Raw genomic sequence first — 17,166 nt, forward strand, 5'->3', positions numbered from 1 at the left:
TGGTCTGGCTGCTTCTGATTTCTGAATCTATGCCCCTGGGCTACAGCTCAGGCAGGCTCAGCAGGTGGAGGCCAGTAGAGCTGATGTCTTCAGATTCCCCTGGTAGTGCTGAGGTGCACCTGGGCTTCTGTGGTTAGTGCTTGCTGGTTCTAACCCCTGGGCTTTGGCAGCTCTTGTTGGTCAGGTTAGGTGGGGCTTATTGGGATCCCTCCTGCCCTTCACTTCAGACTCCTTACTGTCTCAGTTACACCCTTTCTGAGTGACTCCTAAACCTGAGGCTATTTTCCGCTAATTCAGGATTTTACTCTGGGTGGAGCATTTATCTCTGGGTTTTCTAGGTTGGAGCAGCTAGAGTTAATTTGCTATCCTGGACCCTAGAAAATCAGGCAGGTGATTTTTAAACTTCCAGATTGTGGGCTAATAGCCCCAGGAGAAGCTGCTGTCTCTGCTTGGGGCCCTGTGCTTTCTCTTACCCAGCTCCGAGGGATCCTCCCTTCCAGTGGTGAGATGCTTGTGAGAAGGCTACAAATCACCCTTGGGGTGGGTGAGTCTGCTGGCTGGGGGTCCTTCCCTCTCAGCTGTAGTCTGCTCTCTGGTCCAGGCTGGTGCAGCCCCCATGTGCTCCATACTTCCCCTGCCCCGACCCACGACTTTCCTTGGCTGGATTCTGCCATGTTCCATCTCCCAGTGAATTCTGACACTCCAAAAGCCATTCAGATTCACTTTTTAAAGTTTAGTGATGGGATTCATGGAGGAGGTTAGAAAAATTCCTGCTTCTATTCTGCCATCTTGGCTCTGCCCCCAAGAAGTTTATTTTATGCTGGAGGGCTACAACTTGAACATAAGCCAACAAGCCAAAAAAACTTCTTAAGCACCTACTATGTAGCAGGCATGTTGCTAAAGGTTGGGAATACTAATGAATGGAAGGAAAAAAAAAACAGTCCCTGTTCTCTAGAAGTTAATAGTCTAATGGAGAAGACAACATGCAAAAAACTGTATAAACAAATATGTTAATGCAGAATGATTTCAAGAGGAAGAGAGTACTAATAACTGAGGAAATCAGGGAAGTTTCATGAAGCAAGTGGTACCGTGAGTGTGCTTTGAAAGTCTCTACAAGGTGAGGGTGAAGAGGACAAGGATAACCACTTGTACGAGGTATGCAGGCAAGATATGCAGTGGCATATTTGGATTGCCCAAAGGATATTGTCATGAACTGTACTTGGTAAACTTAGCCACCTGCTTCACTTAGGAGTTGCTCTTTTCATAAGAGAAAATGGAATCATGGAGTAGAGTTTGAGTGTTGTGAGGGGCTTTGGAATGTAGGCCTTGTCTGGCTTGTTTGTTTGGTTATTTTTTTTTTCTTTTTAATCTGCTCTAGGTTTTTTTTACAGAATATTGAGAATCCATTAGGGGATCATAAGTTTGGAACTAGAAGGGGCTTTGGAGGTCACCTAGTCCAACACACTACTTTCCTAGGTATGGATACTAAACTACAAATAAATTAAATGATTTGCCAATTTCACATGAAAAATAAGTGGGAGTAGAGAGGCTAGTAGCAATTAGGAGGGAAAAATCAATGAAGTGACTTACAGATTGGAAAAGAAAATGTACAATTTAGTTCCTATGGGAAAAAAACTTGGAAGCTGACTATGCTGATTACATCAGAGGTTTTCTCCTGATACATAATGTATATTTTGGAACCTCTCATTTCCTTGGTTCATTTTACCCTCACCACTTGGGCAATGTGGAAAGGTTATTGTCTCACAGTCTAGTCAGGGCAATTGCCAACTACCTGAATAAACCTAATCTCCTAATGCTCAAAATATAAGCAATTTCATTTCCCTATAAATGAAAAGAGGTTTCACATCTGTGCCCCCAGAAAATATCAATAATCTTTCATAAACAACCTTCCCCTAAAGATCTGTGTAGTCTTCATGACTTTATGGAATGGTTCTGGTTAGACTCCAGCCAGGGATAATCAGTGTTTGATATCCTACATTGTTACTCTTTATGATCTATCTGTATGTCCAGACTGGCTTCGGTTGCTATCACATCTCCCCTTTCTTCACAGCCATTTCTAATTGCTACTCTTCTAGGGTCTTCTCAATCAGGGTCTATTCAACCGTCAATAAGTGGGGATCATTTTATCTCTATCACTTTTTTCTATACCTTTGATTCCTGTCACTCAGCTCTCACTCTATTCTCTTTTGCTCCCATCTCTGGTCTTTGTCCTCTACATTTTGGCAGTTCAGCTTTTATCCCATTAATGGCACTTGTCACCTTCTCCCTCTGTCTCTAAGCTCTTAATCATCTATTTTCCATCACTCCCTTGTTTATTTTCTGCCTTCTACACTTAAGTAATGTGAATACAACACTAACCCAATGGGACTGGGTACCCTCTTCCACTAAGAGACATCATTTCTGGGTTCACATAAACAAGGGGAGTTTGACCACTAAAAAGAAGGACCATACTTTTTTCTCATTGACCCTGAGTCATGACAACCCTACCCCAGAAAAGAACTGTGGGGATGATATTCAAACAAGGCACAGACTGGCTCATGTCTAGGGACTCTCCAAAATGGATTAATAAGGTTCCTTCTAGAAAAAGTACTCAGTGTACAATATAAATTGTGCATAGGAAAGCTTCTTGTCCCCCTCCACCATAAAATAAGTGTTTAAAGTCCAAAAGACACATAAATGCACATTGACAAATACTTACAATATGATACAGCAATATATTATTCCTGTTGTACTCTCTCGGGAAGTTGATGCTTAAAACATTAAAACATGAACACTTTATATGGGTGTTGAAGGCTTTCTGCCTACATGTTATCTCTGTGCTCTCTAAAAATGTCTGGCAAACTGGAGCACGACTTGCCCTCACCCTCCTGGCAATGTCCATATTCCCCTATGTGAAACATTTTAGTAGCTGCAAGGAGCGTTTCCCACAGGGCAGCTGATAATAACCAAAGAAATCTGCAACTTCTGAACTACTGATTTAGCCACTAGGTTCAAAAAATCTATTTCTCAGGACCTCTGATAAGACAACTGGGTACAGGGAAAGAAATACCAAGTGGAAGAAAAAGCTAGGGCTTTGAGATCTAGTCTGAGTCTCACATAAGCAGATTGGTCACAAGTGAATATCTTTGCAATATATTGTTGTCATCTCCTAGCTAGTATTTTATTTCAGATTTTTGCATCCATATTCATTAATGGTATTGTTCAATAATTTGGCTGGCTTTCAAAAGGAACTCCATCACCACAAGTTCTGTTCTCAAAATCAAAATCATTTCTCCAGCTCCATTCTCAAAATCAAAATCACTTTCTCCAGTCTGGGCCTCTCCTCCTCAGCCTCCACAGGGCTTGCTCCAAGAAGCTCTGTCTCAGTTCTCAGTTCTCATTTCTCTTCTCAGTTCTTCTCAATTCTCAGTTCAGTCCTCAGTCCAGCAGTAGCAGCCCAGTTTCCAGATGCTCACTGGGAGAAATTCTGGCCTCTCTCAGCTTAATCTTTTCCTTATATTAGCTCCTCCCTTCTGTTTTATTATATTATTTTATATTTCCTTATATTAGCTCCTGTTTTACCCCTTCCTGTTACAACAGGAAGTTACTCCCACTGTGGGATTCACAAATTCTGGATTGTAATACTTGATACAATCACACTTGAAACAAGGTGCTAAGTGCTTGCCAATACAAGGCGATCTTAAATTACATTACTATTACAAAGAGGAATGAGGATAACTCAGAAATGAAATTCCACCAACAGAATCACAAATAAATTAAAGAAGTGGGAGGAGTATCTAAGGGTCACATATAAAGAAAACAATGTGACTATGCAGGGAATTCTCAAATGAGCTCAGATTTTTTTTAAAGGAAAAAAAAAAGCAGACCATGTAACCAAAGAAAAATATTTAAAAATCTGGTATAAATACAAAAGAATAGTGGAGGTGGGGGAGGGGGAGGTTTAAATCCAGAATGAATTGATGATTGTGAAAAATACTAAGGTGGGAAAAGGGTCTGTGTTTGCTTCTAATTTGTTTTGCATCTATGCTGTGAGGTGGGTCTACTGCTTAGAGAAAGTGTTGTAGTCTTCACAAATAGTAGACAGAAAGCTGAATGCCTCCAGTTCCCTTTTGCTTTTGTCTTCTCTCTCCAAGAGAATGAGCTTTACACTCAGAGGGGGAAAAGAGACATGGTTAAGATGAAACTGAAACCCTAGGTAGGCGAAATATATAGTCAAAGAAAAATTAGCTGCTTTAAATAAATCTTCATCTTCAAGATCTAAATGAATCATTTACCTGTTTACTTAAAAAAATTACAAGTGGGGTGACCAAATGGCATCTTCTATATACCCTTTATGGAACCACCAATAAAGAGGAAGGACTGCAGCTGATAAGTTCTCCAGGAAAAATAGTACCCAATTTTTTGGAAAATGGAGAACAGTAGTACCCCCAAACCATACAGCACTAAATGTGATGCTGATCACTGAGAAATATCTACAGGGTGGCCCAAAAGTCTCGATGCAATTTTAAACTTTGGTAGTTTAAACTTGCAACTTTTAAATTCAAAACTGCACGAAGATTTTTGGACCACCTTGAATAATGGATTACTAACTAAATGGATGCTCTGTTGGTACTTAAATAGTTAATTCATGATCATTAAAAGCCAGCATGGGTTCACTGTATGAAATAAGAGATAGGTAGATAGATAGATAGATGATAGAAAAAAATGATTGCTAGCTTAATAAAAAAATAAATAAAATTTTAAAAGTTTAAATAATCATATTTAACCACATGGGGGTTGTTTTTGTTTTGTTTTTGCTAGTTTTCTAAATTAATAAACTATGATAGTATGAAGGGCCTAATGTACCTACATTTCAGAGAGGCCTTTGACTAAATTTTTTGTGATGTCATTGGAGATATCTTTGTAGTAGAATGTAGGATCAGGAGAAAAGGAAATACCTCAGGTGAAAAGACACAAGCAGGAGTGTCTGGGACAAAGTTAAGTTTGTCATTATAGACATTTTCTAGGTAATTAAAACCACCTCTGACCTTTTAGTGTTTTATTACAGCCTAAAGACAGACCAAAAAAAAGTTAGCTTGACATAGACCACCACTTTTCTCAGGTTATTTACGAGTGCATCCTTGCTGTTCCACTCTTAGGGGCAAAATACATATAGATTCACAACTTGTACACAGAGGCCAACACAGCTCAAATTCCAATATCACCATGTGCTATGGTTATGAGGTCAAGTCTCAGTTTTAGATCGGAGTAACTGATTATAAACATCAAAGTGCTGAGTTCCACTGTGTAAGCTCACAGAACTGCAGGGACTCATTTTAATAATTACTGGTGCTGAATGACTCCAACTGATGCCTTAAATATTAAGCCTATGCTCTCTCTCTCCCACAGAAGGACAACTGTTCCTGCATTATCCATGGGTTACTACTGCTCATATAAGTGGGATCCATTGCAAAACTCTTTTCTTAGTTCTATAAAGGGTAGGAACCCAACTTTACAACCTGAAATCATCTTCCACTTTTCTCTATTTTTCAACCCCCACATTCACACAATCAATCACACAATCTTGCCCACTCTGTGCCCACAACAACTCTCACATCTGTTTCCTTCTCTTCATTCACATAGTCAATAGCTCAGGCCCCCATCATCTCTCACTTGGGTTGTTATTATAGCCTTCTAATTGATTCTCCTGCTTCCACTCTCTTGTCATTCTGATTCATTCTCTACGTAGCTGCTAAATTAATATTACTAAAACAGAATTATGATGATATCACTCACATCCCTACCACTTTTAGGCTGAAATTCAAACACCCCTGGCATTTACAGCCCTTCACAATCTGGCTCTAGCCAACTTTTCTATAACTCTCTTTTATTCATTCTGTATTCCAACCCAGTTGGCCTCTTTGCTGTTGTTTATACATGAAATTCCAGCTCCCATCTCTGTGTCTTTGCACAGGAAATCTTCCAGGTCTAGAATGGACTCTCTCCTTACCTCTGCCTTTTAGAAGTCCTTAAAGAACAGCTCAGGTATCACCTCTCATATGAAAATGTCCCTGATCCAGTCAGGTGCTTCACCATTTTTTTGTATATGGGTTTATTTGTATATGTCTTGTATTTACTTATATGCATATTTGTTGTGATAGAATGTAAGCTCTCTGAGGGCAGAGACCACTTTGTATTATAGACTTTTTATATCTACCACTTACTCTAGAGGCAAAGTAGGTGCTTAAATGGTTGTTGACTGGTTGCTTTAGATAGCATACATTAATGTTGGACAGCAGTTTTCCCTGGCTCATATTATCATATTTTCTATCACTTCTATCCATTGCTAAGAAAAGGGAATCAACAGAGTTCTTATCCTTAGACCTGTCCTTTTCAACATCCTTATCATTGATTGAGTTGATGAAACAATATTTGTCAAGCTCATCAAATTTTGGTGAAAATAAAATCCTGGGAAACTAGCTCAGATTTCATGTTATAAAATCAGGGTTCAACAAGGTTGCAGCACACTGGAACAAGGGTCAAATGTAACAAGATGAAATTTAATAAGGAACAAACATTGTGTCCTGCACTTATTTTTAAAAATTCATAAGTATAATAATGAGCTGCTGGAACTTTTCGAACAGAGATATGAAGACATAGTAACTCATATAGAAAAAATGAAAATACACAAATAAACTTGGTATTTTTAATTGATTGCAATTTCCTTATGAGTCAACTGGGCATGGCAATAACTAAAAGAGCTAATGTAGTGGTAGGTCATGCTATTAAATTGTAGTGTCCACAACCAAAGAAATAATAGTTCTGTTTTCTCTCCTTGTCAGACCACACCTAGAGTTTTATGTTCAGTTCTCGACACCACAATTTAGGGGAGCTATCAAGAAACTAAAACACAGAGGAAACATAGTGTAATGAGACCACTAAATTTTGTGTTAGAGAACATCCTGAGTCTGTGTGTACTATCTGTTTGATGGGGGGCAAGTCATATATCCTCTCTAGGTCTCAATTTTCTCAACAGTAAAATGATCTGATTTGATTAGATCATCTCTAATTTTTCCTCTAGACCTAATCTAGAACTAGGAATATTTAACTTGGGAAAGTGGAGGGAAGGGATAAATATTTTAAATAACACCTACTATGTGCTAGTCACTGTGTTAAACCTTTACAAGAAGAAAGAAGACTCTTGTGGAAGCATGATATCCATTTTCAAATGTTAAAAGGAATACTCTTCATCTAGGAGGGGTTAGATTTTTCCACAGTTACAAAACACGGTGTTAGGATTAGTAAATAAATTAAAGTAGTTTCAGCAAGATTAGAACAGTTGCTTTAAAAACCGCTTGTATCTCCAATATTTATGATATAAATATTGTAGAACTCTCAAAGGGAGCAGATTCTGCTTTCCCTTAAGTAGGAGGGAAGCAGATTTTTAGTACAACATGGGAGAAACTACTAATGGATTGGTCTATGTGGCTCCATGGGTAGTGAAGGGGGCTTGGAAGTCCATCCTACCTGACCTCAAAACTCAACACATCCAGTTTTGCTTTTTGGAAAGTAATTGGGGTTAAGTGACTTGCCCAAGGTCACACGGCTAATTTTTGTGTTAAGTGTCTGAGGCCGGATTTGAGCTCAGGTCCTCCTGACTCCAGGGCTGGTGCTCTATTCACTGTGCCACCTAGCTGCCCTAACACATCCAGTTTTGGATCCTATCCCTGAAGTATTAAAAAAGTCAAGAAAAAATCAATTCCATAGGTAGCATGATAAAGTACAAAGCTCTGGCCATGGAATAAGAGGCCTTTGGTTCAAATCCTAATACTTACTGGCTATGTGATATTGGCTAAATCATATATCCCTTAGTTTTACTTTCTTCGTTTGTAAAATGAAGAGATTGAATTCTATAACTTCTAGGGTCCCTGCTAGTCCTAGATCTATGAGCCTATAATCCCAGAGCTCTCCAAAATGAAACAGGCTATTTTATTAAGTAGTAAATTACTCATCATTGGAAGTGTTCAAGCATAGATTAGATGGCCATCTGTTATAGATGTAGAAGGGATTTCTAAGGGTAAGAAATTGGAATAGATAAATTCTAAAGCCTTTTTTTCCAACCTATAGTTTAGAATTTTTGTCACATATATTTTATTTTATTTGGATACACATTTAACTATTTTTTTAATATTGTTTTCATAATTTGTTGCTTTATGATATCATCAATTTAGGATTTTTTTTTTAAATGAATGAAAATTTGTTTCTAAACACACTTAGAATAGGTTTGGTAGACTGTTCTCCAAAAAAAAGACCATAGGGTCACCCTCTTGACCCTATCATGTCACTTTAATTTGTCCTTATAAAATTATAGACTTAGAAGGAGAAGGGACCTTAGAGATTATCTGCTCCAAACTTCTCATTGTATGGATGAGAAAAAGCCTTCATTTTATGGAAACAAGTTGGGGGATAACAATAGATAGTCTTGGATTCTATGTTTCATTCTTTCTGAATATTCACTGAGAAACTTCCGGAAAAAGTTTGTGGAGGAACACAAGAGAAGAAAACATGGACTGTTCAGGAAGGATAATTTTGAACTTACTATTTTTTTTTTTTTGCTTTTTGGGGGGAAGCAGGGCAATTGCAGTTAAGTGACTTGCCCAAGGTCACAGAGCTGGTAAATGTTTAGTGTATTTGAACTCAGGTCCTCTGGACTCCAAGGCCAGTGCTCTATTCACTGCACCACCTAGCAACCTCTAGACTTACTACTTCTTTTCTGGATTCAATAAATCTGTTAATTAATTGATTGGAGGCAGAAATGGGGAAGGTAGTTGAGCAGCCTCAAATCCAGGCATCTTGATAGGACAGATGTGTATAGATTACTGTATTTGACTCTCTCCTGCTACATATTGAAAGTTAGACATATCTAAATTTCATGTTAATTTCAATTTACCCTTATAAGCCTTTTAAAACAGGCATTATATTTTCCTTCTTAAATAATAACTTAGTTATGATTGGATTGCCTAACTTTGTAAACAGGATCATACAGAGTTAAAGAGTGGGTTCAGAAACAGTAAAACAGAAAATACTAATAAGCCATTAATTAACATCAAGGAAAACAACATAGAAAATTATCTACTTACTTTTTGCTTTATATAATAGAAAGAATTTTGAATTTGGAAGCAGAAGAGCTGAGTCGAATAAAGAGTCCAAAACTTATGAACTATGAAAGCTTGGGTAAGTCATTTAACCTCCCTGAGACTCAATTTCCTTTTGTGTAAAATAAATCTAACAATGTTGACATCCTCAAATATTGTCATAGGGAAAATACTGCATACTACTTAAATAATATGTCAAAAATGTTTTATATAATTACACATGTATAACCTATATAAGATTGTTTACTCTTTCAGGGAGGGCAGAGGAGAAAGAGTGGGGATAAAATTTGGAACTTGAAACAAAAAACATTACAATTATTTTTACATGTAAATGGGCAAAAATATTATTTAAAAAATACTATGTCAAAAAATCCCAAAATTAGAAGGGGTCTCTAAAGCTCTCTGTTCTTACCAGTACCTAATAAACAAGGTTCTCAGAGAGCAAATAATGGAATCATTGAACATTTGGAGATCCATATCAGATATCAATAGGATAACTGTAGCAGTAGTTAGGATGTATTTACCAAATCACCACAATATGAAGCATATAGGCTACTTCAAAATAAAAAAAAAAATTTAAACCAGTGCAAAATCTTTGTGAAATACAAAATACATACTGTCACAGAGCCCTCAAAGGAAAATAGACTAACAAACTTAAGTTGTGGCAAGTAGGATCAAGGCCAGACACAGTCACACTAAAGGCTTTATAGCAGTCACGTTAAAGGACAGGACCAACTCTTGTTATCTATAGTTTTGCTTTAGCACTAGATAGACCAAGCACATCAAATGAAACAAAAATGTAGTCTTCTGAGGCATTCTTAAATTCTGGTTCATCTTTAACGAACATATTTTAAATTTGAGTAGTGATTAATTATGTGATCACAGATTCATATAGGATCATAGATTTTAGAATTGAAAGGATTCTTGGCCATAAAGGCATCATCACAGCCAACACTGAAATCCAGGTCCTCCAGTTATAAGTCTGGTACTCTTTAAACTTCGCCACATTGCTCTTCTTTGGTATAGAGTGCTATGGCCTGCTCAGTGTCCAGCACTAAGCATGATTTGGAGACGTGAATAAGCAATGACCAGGCCATGGGGGTAGTTCAAGGAAGAACCATGAACTCCATTTATTGATTCTTAGGACAATGTTTTTATAGAGCAATGAGACAAAAAAGACTCAAATATTCTTATCATTATCTTAGTCTGTGATATCCTGGAAATAGCACAGAAGAGGTAATTTGATAAGGCTTTGTTCTCTAGGTGCTAGAGAGTTTTAGGAAGAGTCAGTTAACTCCTTTCATATGCAGTCACATTACAAAGTATCTGGCTTCAAGGCCTCAGCCAAAGCTGCAATCATTGAGGGTATTTGCATAAGATCCAAATAACTAAAGTCTTGGGGAAGAGCCAATTGGTCTCAGAACTCAAACAACATCCTTATAAGTGTAACCCATAACAAAGAACTCAGGAGCTAACTTAACCAAAAAGTCGCATCTCAAAGAGCTCTTGTTTTAAAGTCCACTATTAGGATTTAATATCTGAGTCCTGAACCAGGCCTCTTTGGTTCCCCACAGCAGAGAGTCTTAACATGGGATACCCTAACTCCTAAGGCATTCATGGGCAGATTGGGGGGAGGGATAAGTATTTGGAAACAAAAAAAAATTTATATCAGTATTTTCACCATCTTCTAACTGATGTTTATTTCTCTGATGTTTCCTTCAATTATTTAAAAACATTATTCTGAGAAAAAGGTCTTTGAATTTTGTCAGACTGTCAAAGGTGGGCATGACAAAAAAAGAAGTTAAGAACCTCTGCTTTGGGGGAAGATTGAATAAAGAAAATCTTAATGGTTGTCACAATGCCTTTGAATTAATGATCCCAGGAAGTTATTAGACTTAGAAACATATGAATGAGAGAGAGGAAAAGATCTTTCAATTTACAAATGGGCAAAATTGGAATGGCCACAAGAGATTAAGAATACTCTTAATGAAGTATTGGAATGGAGCCTGAGACGGTGGGATTGAGTCTTGGCCCTACTACTCCTTATCTGTGTGAACTTAGATATGTGCTTCAATCTCTCTGGGAATTTCCTTCCTCTGTATAATGAATGGGTTGGGCTTCATAATCTCTAATAATCCTCCCAGCTTTGAAGTCTATGATTTTTAGGATTAGACCCCATAGTTCAAACATGCCAGTTTCTCTGTTTCTGATAGAGGCACCAAGGGATATATTGGGGTCAGGCAGCATTATCCTTGCCATGAATCTCAAAGGCTTGGGATATAGTCTCAAACACCCTTGTTTCCCTTCCTAACACATCCAGAAATTTGTCATTTAGAAGTATATAATTTATTTTGAAGCTGTTTGCATGTTCATAATGAATTTCACCTCTAGAGATAATAAGGTTCATGAATTTAATACCTGTTTTGGAAAGTAGTATTTCCTATCCTATCTCTGCAAACTTCATCCTGATTGGCAGGGAAAACAATGTAAATATTTACAAACCATACCACCAGGAGGGCAGATCTTTCTAAATGTTTTGATGACTATGAAAATATACAAACTTAACTCTTACGCTGTTCCCCTGGATTTTATAACTTATTCAGAGCTGAGGGATGGATGCCACTGAATCAAATTTTTCAATATATATGAGCCATTTATAGAACAATTCTCTTGCCTTTGGAAATGTTACAGAGCTATTCCAGGGCAGGGAGGCTGCAATTTTGAAGGATATTGATAAAAATGGGTTTTTATTATCTAGCACAGTATCAGGAACTAGTCGGCACTTTGGAAGTTATCTATTGATTCATTTAAAAAAAATAGTGAAAACTGCTCATATGTACAATCCTTCAGGATTCTTTCTAAAATTTTGCTGGCTTCACTATGGATACTTTCTCTGACACTGAACTGTGGCTCTATTTTACACACAATTCTAAATCAATGAAGGTGAAGGTGGTTCCTCACATTCAGAGTGAACTTGTGAATTTGTGAAAGGCACTTTCCTCATTTCTTTTTGTTTATCATTTAGATTGGTAATGTATTAGCAATCTAATCACCTTAAATGTCAAAATGTCAAATAGTTCCTCCCCCTTTCCCTCCCTACCACATTGTAACTTTAAAAAAAAAAAAAGAAAGACTGGCAGCTAGGTGGCACAATGAATGGGGGGAGGGGGAGAGGCTGGAGGCCAGAGGACCTGAGTTCGGATTTGGCCTCTGACACTTAACACTTACTAGTCGTGTGATCTTGGGCAAGTCACTTAACCCCAATTGCCCTGCCTTCCCCCCTCCACAAAGCAAAATAAATAAATAGCAAATAAAAAAAATTTTTAAAAAGGAAAAAGGTCAGGAAACTAAACAAAATATCAACCCAGTCTGATGGAATGAAAGAGTTCACAAGCAGAATCCTGCCACCTCTGCAAAGGAGGAAGACAGGTGTTGTTTTTTCCCTCTTTTCTTTGTTTAATAGCTTCATAATCATAATTACACAGCATTCAATTTCATTTTTTGATCTTTGGTTAAATTATTACCATTTTCTTGGTTCTGTTTATTTCACTTTGCATCAGATCATACATCTTCCCTGAATTTTTCATAATTCATAATTTCTGAAAGCAAAAATAAAAGTCCATTATATTCATGTTTAATGTTTCCCCAATCAATAACCATTGACTTTTTTTTTCCACAGTTCTTTGTTTCTATAAAAACTGATACTTTGAATATTTTGGTGTATGTGGGACCTTTCTTTCTGTCTTTAACTTCTTAGGTTACATGACAAAAACACTGGGGGTCTCTAGGTCAAAAGTTATGGAGCATTTTAGGAACTTTGCTAAGATGATTTTTCATTGACTTCTAGACTGAGCATTGTTCTAATAATTGGGGTTACTGGAAGTTCTACATCTCCATAATTGAGGTATTGCTATATTTGACTTCTTCAGAATTTATTTGTTCTCTCCTTATATGTAAACTCACCAGAGGAGAGTGGGGTTGCTAAACAAAACGTAAGTCCTATTTCTGCTGACATTGGGCCTTTTGATTCTGAGAAAATCTTCATTTAGAGAGGAACAATTCTGATTGGCTGGTGTTTCATTTTCATTTAATCACCTTTTCTTTTTCTAAACATTTTACTAGAAGAAATATGTACAGTTATATTGGATGAATGTGCTTTAGTGGAGACCAAGATTTTGAAAGTGAGACTTTACTTAAATCAGGAGGGGTCTTGAAAATCATCTGTTTTAACCCTTTATTTTTACAGATTAAAAAATAAAAGCTTGCCAACTAATTCCCAGGGAGATTAATGACTTGCCCAAGGTCATACCCAAGGGGCAGAAACAGAATTTTGAAGTTGGTGTCCTTTTACTACAAATCCAATGCTCTTTCTGCTCTAACAAACTATGTTTTGAAAGAACCAAGAGAAGGGAAAACACATATAAGGAAAATGTTGCTGAAAATGTTCCACTCCACATGCAAGTGCATGAAAAAGATGGAGAGGCAGAAGGAGGGGAAAGTGGCAGGATGCTTGAAACATTGCACAACAGCTTGATGAGTTTCCATGGAAACAGCTAGACTTGAATGCATGGGTGCATAAGCCAGTCATACCAGGTGCCTGTTATTGGTTTGGAGGAGGGAAAAATTATATTTCCATGACAGTTACAGATTAGCTGAGCAAGTAGCTTTCTAAAGTGATGCACTTGCAAAAAATAGATAAGCGCTGTCCAGAATGAAAATGTTTGTATTCTCTAGCTCCAGCTGGGTAATTAGATCTCCCCTCAGAAAGGGCCAGATTGCAGTTTCTGCTGCCTGACCATTTTGCCCAAGATAGCAGGATCTTCCACAGAGAAGCAATTTTCTGGGGGGAAAAAAACTCATAAAATTGTAGGTAGAGAGTGAGAAAGAAAATTGAGAATGGGAGAGAAATTACCCCCAAAGAGAGCTATCCAGGCATCTCAGAGGTTACTAAAATAAGATAAGAAATAGAAAAGTCTGTGTGTAAACAAAGGAAATTATGAAATATTTATAATGGCATCAAGACATAGGGCAAATTCACAGGGAATTGTAATATATATGTATATATATACATATATATATATTCTATGGGGACTTGGGATTGGCTGACACAAAACATTCCCATCAGATATAAATCAAAAGGTACATAAGAATGAAAAAGAAAATCTGTAAGGCTTGCTAAAGGAGCCACGATAAGATTCCTATAGTATGGCTACCTATATATTGACTGAGATACTGATGAAGCCCAATGGTAGGTTTGAAGCCTTTCAAAATTATAATAGCTCCTGTCAATAAGGAAAACTTTCAAAAAGTTCTTGCTAAACAGTGCCACTCTTTGAGTTAAACATTTATGGCATCCTGATTGTGTGTTCTAGAAGATGCAAAAAAAAAAAAAAGATAAAGGGTATAGTGACTCCCCAGGGAGTTTTCAGCATAACTGAAAGAATACAAGAATACCTACACAAAAATGTGAGAGCAATTAAAGTCAATTCATGAAGGATACAATAAGCGAGGCATCATAGTACCTTCCAGTAATCTCTGATACTGTAAAGGCTAAGGCTAATCAATCACTTGCACTCAGGAGTTCTGAGTAGCAGTAAGCTAAGCTGATAAGTTATTTAGTCTATCACCAAACATGGTAAGCCTCCATGAGAAGGGGGGTCACCAGGTTACCAATTAGCTCACGTATGATCTGACTAGCTCATGTATGAAATAGTGAAGGTCAAGAGGTATAGAGAATTGACTCTTTGAGTGCCCATTGCCCTTACAGCCTGGGCAAGTAGGGGACCCAGTCTTGGGGTAAAATCTGAAAAAGGAAAAGGAATTGGAGGAAAAGGAGAAGGTCAAGGAGGAGGAGGTGGTGGTGCTGTTAAAGAAAAATGAAGAGAAGTATAGTAGTCTAATAAGTTTAATCCCCACATCCTGGAAGATACAAAAGATTGGCTACAGGGAGGCATTCTGGAGGTGTGGAGTTTCTATACTAATCTTTAGAGAAAACCGCAGATTAGTGAATAGAATTTGTCAGGCCACCTAAAATAGGAAAAATGCTTCTTCCCTAGCCAAAGGAGTTGTCATTTGTTTCCTTGTTTGTTTGAGTACACAGTCTATACAAGATCACAGATTTAGAGCTATAAGGAAGCTTAGAGGAATTTTAGTCTAGCACCTCTCATATTTCAAATGAGGAAACTGAGGCCAAGAAAGGTTGATAACTTGACCAAGGTCACTCATAAAGACAGTGGCAAGATTTGAATTCCAGTCTTCTGACACCAAAGTTAGGGCTCTTTCCATTTCATAATACTTCTCATGAAGCTAAACAACTAGTTCAGTTAAAGGATAGATTTATCTGAATAGTTTTACTCTCTGAATGCAAACTATATATGATTTCAGATAGATTTTTAACCAGGTAGTTCTCAACTATTACAATTATTTAGTAAATATTTGTTCAGCACCTGCTTTGTACAAGACACTTAAATCATTACTTCCATGCCCGTCCTAGTTCACTCCCTGATCAGTTAGCTAACTTTGTGGCCCGATATCTTTGATACCACTTTCCTTCTTGATGGTTCACTTATCCCCACCCTATAGTTGATATAAGAGTTTGGCAGTTAAAGAAATGAGAGATAAAGGACAATAGCTTGAAGTGGTGGCAGGATATCTGGGCATATGTGTAGATAGCAAGGAATAAACCAGCAAAAAAGAAAAGAGAGATAGTGAACTTAAGCAGCAGATAATTGAAGAAGACAAGTTTTCAAATGTAAATAAGAGGAGGAAGCAAGTGACTGAGGTCGGATTTGAACTCAGGTCCTCCTGACTTCAGGGCCGGTGCTCTATTCATTTCACCACCTAGCCTCCCTAAAGGGAAACTTTCACAATGTCCACAGTCTTGCAGATGAAGGAGGAGGCTGTCCTCAAATTCCTTGCTGCAGGAACCCATTTGGGTGGCACCAATTTGGACTTAAAGATGGAACAATATATCTACAAAAGAAAGAGTGATGGCATCTACATCATTAATTTGAAGAAAACTTGGGAAAAGCTTCTGCTGACAACTTGTGCTATTGAAAACGCAGCCAATGTTAGTGTCATCTCATCCAGGAACACTGGCCAGCTAGCTGTTCTGAAATTTGCTGCTGCCAATGGCGCCACATCTATTGCTGGACATTGCACACCAGGCGCTTTCACTAGCCAGATCCAGGCAGCTTTCAGGAAGCCTCGCCTCTTGGTGGTCACTGATCTTTGTGCAGATCACCAGCCTCTGACTGAAGCATTATATGTTAACCTCCCAACCACTGCACTGTGGAACACAGACTCCCCAGGTCTCCATGGGGACATTACCATTCCATGTAACAAGGGAGCTCACTTAGTGTGTCGGATGTGGTGGATGCTGACCCGTGAAATCCTACGGCTGCGGGTACCATCTCCCAAGAACACCCATGGGAGGATAGATATGCCTTACTTCTACAGGGTTCCAGAGGAGATGGAAAAAGGAAGAGCAGGCTGAAGCTGAAAAGGCTGTGACAGAGGAGGAGTTTCAGGGTGAATGGACTGCACCTGCCCCAGAATTCACTGCTACTCAACCAGAGGTGGCTGATTGGTCTGAGGGAGTACAGGTGCCATCTGTGCCCATTCAAAGTACCCCACCGAAGACTAGAGTGTTCAGCAGGCTACTGAGGACTGGTCTGTGGATCCTACTGCCCAGGTCACTGAATGGGTAGGAACTACCACAGAGTGGTCTTAAAACCCAGATGCTTTAATAGTGTTGGAAAAATGCTGATGGAAAAGAAACATCGGTTTCTCAAACACACACACACACACACACACACACACACACAACTTTCTCCTTTACCTCAGCCCAGTTTATCATTCTGGAACTTCCAATTTACCATGCTAAATAAGCAGTCCCCTCCAAGGATTCATGTGTCTAAGCATTATCTTTTCTCTGAGAAGCATTAGCATAGAACATTAGCACCTATACAACTTGTTTATACACCCTGATTATTCTGGCCAAAGCAAAACT

The 17,166-nt window shown here is 38.1% G+C and overlaps 1 pseudogene; it reads left to right on the plus strand.

The window, feature by feature from the left end:
• Positions 1–16,023: 16,023 nt before the first annotated feature.
• LOC138160381 (small ribosomal subunit protein uS2-like) lies at positions 16,024–16,887 on the plus strand (annotated as a pseudogene).
• Positions 16,888–17,166: the final 279 nt, after the last annotated feature.

The sequence above is a fragment of the Petaurus breviceps genome, unplaced genomic scaffold (genome assembly GCF_028583685.1).
Source record: "Petaurus breviceps papuanus isolate PSGF00001 unplaced genomic scaffold, PetGlider_PUasm1.0 181, whole genome shotgun sequence".
In the NCBI taxonomy this organism is placed as follows: domain Eukaryota; kingdom Metazoa; phylum Chordata; class Mammalia; order Diprotodontia; family Petauridae; genus Petaurus; species Petaurus breviceps.